The sequence below is a fragment of the Cryptotermes secundus genome, unplaced genomic scaffold (genome assembly GCF_002891405.2).
Source record: "Cryptotermes secundus unplaced genomic scaffold, Csec_1.0 scaffold585, whole genome shotgun sequence".
NCBI lineage: Eukaryota > Metazoa > Arthropoda > Insecta > Blattodea > Kalotermitidae > Cryptotermes > Cryptotermes secundus.
The window spans coordinates 673,248-681,444 of record NW_019738966.1 but is presented as its reverse complement, the minus strand read 5'-3'; positions in this window follow the sequence as shown (position 1 = coordinate 681,444).

Below are 8,197 nucleotides of genomic sequence, written 5' to 3'. Positions count from 1 at the left end.
AAAAGTAAGATCAGGATAAACACAAACAATATTCTCAAAAGAAGTAAAATACATGAAATTATAGAACAGATTGAACAAATAAGAAACGCATTTATAGCGAAAGTGGATGCAAATGTTGTATGCAAAAGAGTGGGAAACTTTGTTTCATTTGAAACATTAGTTTTACTACTTCATAACAGTGTTACGCTGATAACGTACGCATATTTAACACACAATCGCTCAGTTCTTACCTGTTACTCTGCTGCTTTCGAAGAATTGGTCTTCATGAGTAATTCAGTGATGTTAATTCAGTTTGTAAACTTTGTAATGCTCCTGAGGCACGCATGCAACTCTATCAGCAATGTAGTGAGGATCTGCTGCGAGGCAATTTAAGATCGTTATAGGTATTCAGCAATAAGACCTTACCCTGGAGGGGTGTCAGTATTTCGATAGTCTCATGTTCTTTGAAATTAAACTGCAAAGAAATGTATGCAGTTATGTTGTCAACTGAATTACTCAAAACTTGACGTGTAAGCATTCATAAAACCACCCACACTGGCCAATACCTCAACTTCAATTCTAACCATCCGCCACACGTAAAAAGAGCCTTGATAAAAGTCTCCACGACAAAGCCTCTACCATATGCCAAGATCGGCGAGATTTGGTCAGAGAAATTAACAACCTGAGACACGATCTTCAGTTGAACGGTTACCCCAAAGGTTTCATTGACTCGGTCATTAATTCCAAGGGCAGTAATCGTCCGAAGAAAGAGGAAAGCCCTCTGTGTTCTGTTTATATTCCATATGTGAAGGGTGTTTCTGAAAAGTTTAAACAGATAGGTAATCGATATAATATTAGGACCATCTTCCGTACGAAACACACACTTAGGAACTCCCTTATGAAAACCAGACCGAAAAGAGATCCGCAACAGACGGCACAGTGCGTCTATAGCATTCCCTGTGAATGTGGCAGAAGCTACATTGGCGAAACAGGCAGACCTCTGGCCGTGCGGCTCCGGGAACATAAACATAACCTCAAAGAAGGTCTTCTAGAAAAATCTGAACTAGCTCAACATGCCTATGAAGAGGGACATAGGGTAGGCTGGGATGAAGCTAAGATTTTGGATATTGAAAGCCACGTCGGGTATAGGAAATACAAGGAAGCGGCCCATATGGCATGCTCGGCCAACCCAATTAGCCAACCCAGTTTGGACTTTTCTCCCATTTGGATCCCCATTATCAGCAATGAAGTCACCAATTCACATAGAAGATCTGTATGACGTGATATATGCCTTTATTCATTTCTATTAAGTTCTAAATTATATAGACGTGATTTACTCCACTGTTGACGCTAGTTAGACGCTATTAGTTTTTGTTACTAGTTCTCCTTTCTAATCCATGCCGTTGGGTCATGGACTTGGTTATGAGTTTGGTTTCGTGGCGTAAATTTGTACAGATCTATCTATCCTAATTCCATGCTTGTATGTGTTTGCAACAATTTGTTATGAATATTTTTTCTTATTAGCTCTCATGGACTTAGCCTGGTCTCAGGTGTTTACAATCTTCATGTTTTGTGTCATCGGTTTGTCCAGTGATTGAGGCTAGCTCTTTCTAACGGACCCAACAGAATAGGTGTTTTCCTTCATCTGAGGACGGAAACAGATCCAGTTTCCGAAATGTCGTGTTTTTATTAGTTATCTTAAAAACCAGGACGATGGATAAAGTCCAAAAATCCAATATATCAGCGATTCATAAAACTGTAAACATAACTAAAAACAGGCATACAACCCAATATAATGAATACTGATTTGATATAACACTCTTTATCTCTCACATATATAATGTCCGGATGAAAGGTATCCTAAATAAAAAATGTATATCTCGGAAACTAATTGTCATAAATGTACCCGGGTTATGTCATCGAAAAGGAAAGCTCTTAAAGTATATTTCTTTCATACCCGGCTTATGCGCAAGCGCAGCCACATTTTTGCCACCATGTTAGGAATCACCTGGACAGAGAGATGGCTGGGGTATGAACTGGCAGAGATGAACCAATCGCTTGGCCTCCTAGGTCACCAGATATAGCCCCAGTGGATCTTTTCTTGTGGGGTTATGTGAAGACATTGTATACCAGGTTAAGGTCAACGACCTTCAACACCTGAAAGCCCGCATAAGGGAACATGCTTCAGTATTGATATTTGTCGTGCCACCAAGGGAGCCTACATTTAAATTTATTACGAAAGTTATATACGCAGAAAGAACTTTGATATTTTCATTTTGTAATGGTGTAACCCATTAATGTGTATAATAAATTCTTTCTGAGATGATTTTATTTTGGATACCTTTCATCCGGACATTCTGTATAATAATTCACAAAGTATCTAAGCAAGAATAACAAAGGCAATGAACCTGGAAGTTCCAAAATTGCAAGTTTCTGGACATTTTAAGCCGATAGGAGTGTCAATAAAGCCAGCAACGTAAGGCTGTATCACCAAAGCTGCACTGTAGGCGAGAAGACGAACATAAAGAGTAGGCCTAAAAGCAACTTAAAGATGTACTTGAGGTTTCTTTGTCAACTTCTCTGCTCAAACAATTTAGCAGGAACTAAAGACCAGGAGGGGAAATCAGTGCATTTTTGACCAGTTTGCAATTTCGATCTCTAGCGTCTCAGAAGTACCACGAAAGAGAGAAGCACACTTCAAATGTTGTTACCAGTGCCTCTCAAGGAAATATTTTTCTTTCAGTTTTCGTTATCTTTGCGCGTGCAGTTCTGGCTGAAAGGACAAACACTTATAATTCTTTTTCTTTATAATTCTACGCTCTGGTAAAACACTGTGTTCTGGATAACATCTACTTTTACATCACAAGAATCCAGCATAATAAATACATTTACTGTCTTAAATTCATTACGTGTTTCCTAACACGCCAGTAAGTAAGCTCTAACGAGTTCTTTAGACGTCACGCAAGTTCTAATTGGCCGAAATATACATCCCGCTGGCGCTGACACAAGGAAGGTTATCGCAGGCAGCACTGGGGATTCACTGCATACACATACGTGGAAAGGACACAACGCATAGACTCACGTAAACATGATAAGCTACTTCCTAATCTAAGAAACTTCTATTTTAACAATCTAACAAAAGCAACCCACGATAATATTGTGATATACACGTCTGCATTATGTGGAACCCGTGTTACAAGAGCCAGCGAGTATCTCAGCAAGAAAGCAGGGATATATAGAACCTGCAACAATTGACATACTCCAAGACAGGTTGGTTGCCACCGCAGCGAGGAATCCCAACAGCTCCGAGAAGGTAACTGTCATTTGTTATTATTCTTGTGCTACTGCTTGGGAGGACATACACGTACGTTCTGTCTCACAGTTTGAATAATTAAAACGTTTCAGTTTACTGATACCACACATGATATTCAGGTAGAATTCCTGCCGCTCTGTAACTACAATAATTTCTCTCTCCGTCAATACGCGCAGACCGACACTATAACCCTCACAACTCCCCCCCTTCCCTATTCAATTAATATCGTGTGTCTTTTCCTGTGGGGTGAAGCGGGTTGATCGTGAAGTTGGTCGCTCCTCTGCATCCAAATTTGAGGTCTAGATGAAAGACTTCATGACGTAGTGAGTATCAACATGGAGACGATTTAAATATGCTGTAACATTATAAAAACATAGACCTTTATGTATAATGCTTCAACGTTGGTGACGATATTCATATAGCATAAAGCTGCTAGTTACAAAGCTGTCATAATTTAATAAGGAACGATAAACCTATGGTACCATCTTATCCACGTATCCGACGCTCCCTCTCCAAAAACTTTTGAATCAACTGACAAAGTTTCGCGAAATTCCTGCGGATATCAGCCAACTACAGGCACCCCACATTTGTATGGCGACCATGCAAACTTCGGAGGTGTGAATCACATTAGCGCCAGTTGTAGTGTGGCTCTAAAATGTTGTGCGTCAATGAATTTTCGAGGAAAATTCGCAAGTTTGAAAACCTATTTTCTTTAAATAGAATTAAAAAATAGCTATGCATGCGGCCCAAGGCTGGATTTATGGGGGAACCACAGAGCCAACATCCACGGAGCCTCCACAACAAAATAACGTTATACAGGTTTTATTGGAAATTTATTTATCATAATTCACGAAAAATTACTTTGTAGTGTTAGTTACTATAAGAAATAAGGACAAAAAACTCTCATAACCTGAAAAAAGGCTACCTTGTGTTGATTGGTCTGGGGAACCAGAGAGTCAAAATCACGGAATCTCCACACAAAAAAAAAGTTCGTGTGAGAACGACTGAAATTACAAACAAAAACAAAATCCGTGGTTTTGTAGTCCGCAAGGGAACTATACCGACAGAGCGAACACCGCTTGTCGACGAAATTAGTGCCAACATTAGCGGATAGAGAGTGTCGCGTGGTCAGCGCAACGAATCCCCACGGCCGTTAATTTCGGTTTTCTAGACCGGAGCCGCTATTTCCTTGAAATAATTCCTAATTATCCTCACAAGGCTGAGTGGACACCGTTCCAGAACCATTACTTCGCAGAAAATCTGGTAGCACTGGGAATCTAACCCGGACCTCTTGATCTATAGCCAGAAACCCTGACCACTAGACAACAGAGGCGGTCCGACTGAAATTACATATTACTAAATTGTTCTGAAACCTTCGTACCAGTGTTCGGCTGAGAGTGACTTGAAAGATACAGATATAACACAATTCTGTGAGAATACACGACTTCACTCACATGGAAATTCTGACTTCCCGAAAACGACAAATGTGAGATACACCTTACATCATAAGATGTGTTTAAAAATATCTGTTTTGTAAGATTTTCTTCAGTCCATGTAGGCAAATGCCGAGACGGTATCTTAAATTAGACAACGATAAGTTCCTTTAGCAGCATTTGCAATTCACGATTCGATCTCATCCGAATATTCGATCCTACATAACATGAGCTAGTGGAAGCATCGTTACATGAAAAGCAGACCGAAGAGGACAGACTGTGTGGATGGGTAATTACTTGGTCAAATAACGGGATAATCAACCAATCACCCTTCCAGAATTAGAATCCCATCTCATTAGGCGCAGGCCAAGTGTGAAGCAACTGAGAACACTGGTTGCCCCTGATTCCCTGGTCGAATGCTGGTACAGCAGGACACAAGGTAAAATTGGGTAAAATATAGCGGATAAGTTTCTTCGAGCGCCTATAGGATTGGACATTTTTGTTCTCCGATCTTCACAGATATATAACAAGTATAAAAAAAACTGCGTTGCTTTAGTTCGCAAGCGAACTATACAGAACGAGTGACCGCCGCTTCTCGGCGAAGTTAGTGCCAACTTTAGAGGATAGTGGGTGTCGCGTGGCCAGTGCAACGAATCCCCACGGCCGTTAATCTCGGTTTTCTAGACCGGAGCTGCTACCTTTCCATTTAAGTAGTTCCTCAATTATCCTCACGAGGCTGAGTGGACCCCGTTCCAGACCCACTACTTCTCAGAAAATATGGTAGCGCTTGGAATCGAACACGGGATCTCTGGATCTGTAGTCAGAAACTCTGACCACTAGACCACAGACCACGTAAGCTGTATACAAAATTAAGGGTGCCTGAGCAGTGTGTTTGCACGCGTTTCAGNTATTATTATTATTATTATTATTATTTGCAACTCTATGCCAAAATAGAATATTTCAAGAGGTTGGATATCAGCGTGACAGCATGTTAGAAAAATTAGATTTGCAGATACTGCATATCAGGCGTTGTCGCTTCGATGTCTTTTTTTTTACTAAACTTCTTTACTGGTACTAAATATTGCCTCTCTGTCTATGAAAGAGTCAGCATTCGTGTTCAGTTGCTGCTACAGTCACAACCACTCAGCTAGAGATGTGGTTCGGCTGCAAATTAAATAAGCAGATGCATTTAATAACACATGTTTCAGTCCGAAAACTTTACCTGATCCACTATTCTTTGTTTTTGTTGTTTCTTTTGTCCTGTGCTGTCTGATTACTGTTGTTAGTATTAGTGCTGACTCTATAATTTGCCACTGACAGTTGAGCTCAGCACGTAAATAGAAAATGAACTGAACTGAAGAATTGAAGTATTCGCCTTGTTTTATTTATTTTTGTATAATACCGGTCATTTCGTAACGAGCATTTTTGCTGTTAACTTAGCACCTAATTAAACAAGAATTGAAATGGATAGAATTGAATCACTAGGTTATTACCATATTCACGAATAATTGAAGAGTAGGCTAATTATGACAATGCTCACGTCATTTTAGCCCCTTTCCTTATTTTGAAATGAATAAAAGATGGTTCATGAGATAACTGTGCTGTCTGTCTGTGTTTCCCTTAACGATGCTAGGCAACGGCCTGGTAAACACGTTCCCACAACAAGGGGTACACAGGCAACAAAAGAAGAGTTGACTGATGACGTTCCCCTTTATGCGTCCCGTTTCGTATCACATAGTCAGCATGTAGTGGAAGGAAAATAAATGATTAGTTCTCCCCAGAACCTGTTAACTTTTTGCATACTGTTTAGAATAAAAATATTTAAGTATAACGTCCACCGCCTCTGTGGTCTAGTGGTCAGAGTTCCTGGATGCAGATCCAGAGGCCATGGATTCGATTCCCAGCGTTACCAGATATTCTGAGAAGTAGGGTGTCTGGAACGGGGTCCATTCAGCACAGTGAGGATAATTGAGGAGCTATTTCAGGGAAATATCGGCTCCGGTCTTGAAAACCGAGATTAACGGCCGTGGGGATCCGTTGCGCTGACCACGCGACACTATCTATCCGTAAAAGTTGGCACTAACTTCGCCGACAAGCGGTGGTCGCTCAGTCGGTATAGTTGGCTTGCGGTCTATAGGCCGCGGAGTTTTCAGGTATAACCACTGTTAAGACTGTAATTTTGCCTCTTGTTTATATGTGTGTAGAATGCGGTCTCTTACACTTAGGGGAGAGTGTAGATTAATGAGGATTGAGAACGTGGTATGGAAGGAAATATTGCGAACTAGAATGTTAAGAAGTAACAACTGAGCCAAGAATATTACGCACTGAGGAGCTTTATAATTTATAATATCCTAAATATACTAGGTTTTGAAACCAAGGAAGAAGAGACGGGCTATATACATAGTTTTCATGAGACAGAGGAGAAACGCATGCAAAGATTCAGTCGGAAATCCGACTGGAATAGGTTACTTGTAGGAAGTTGCCGTACACGGGAGGATAACATTAAAATGGCCAATAAAGGAGGTGTGCGCTATATTCTTCTGGATCAAGATAGGGTCATCCAAAAAAAGAAACCGAAAACGGAGTATTTCCGGCATACTTCAAACTCTCTGGTCTCTCTGCTGGGACGATGGTGAACGTTGGGCCCAAAAATAGCCTACAACATGGCCATTGGTCGGCTTCTTCCTTTATTAGGCGGCTCTCCTTTTGAAGAAAAAAGAACAAAAAAATGTGCTTGTAAGATTTGAGGTTTTCAAGGCGGTGACTATGAAGAATGCCGTTTTCTCGGATGTGGCGCTGTGTAAATATTCCGTTAACCGACATGTCGGAGGAACGTATGGCTTCCATCTTCATGGCATAAGAAATCAACAAGCGATGAATCAGTCTACAGACACCTGCTCACGCTGGTTCATTGCTCGCGGATTTTTGTACCCTGAAGATGGAGGCGATACCTTCCTCCTAAACGTCGGATAACAAAATATCTACACGGCGCCAAGGGTGCTTATGTGATCTTCATGCTTTCTGCCTATCTGCGGGTTTTTATCCCTTGCATCCCCTTTTGAATGCCTGATCCAGTCTTTATGACACCTGAGCCTATCTCAACGGCTCACTTCATAAATCCCTCCCCTCAGTTTGCGTGTCTGTATGTGTATCCCATCATTGTCGGGCGACTGCTCGGTAAAAATGTTACCGTGGCAACGAATACACACGAAACAATAGAAGAATTGTTGGACGTGTCATTTTCTATGCGGTTCGTGTCTATCAAAGGAAAGTAGAAGATCAATTCTTCATAGAACTTCTTATTTCTTTATATTACTTAATGACGCTGTCAGTATGGAGATTATATAGCGTTGGTGACGAGATTATTAATTAATATGGAGCAGCTGGTAATATGAAATCTGGCAGGGGAACCCGAATCACTCGGAGAAAACCCGCCGCAGTACCATTTGTTCACCACAAATCCCATACGACC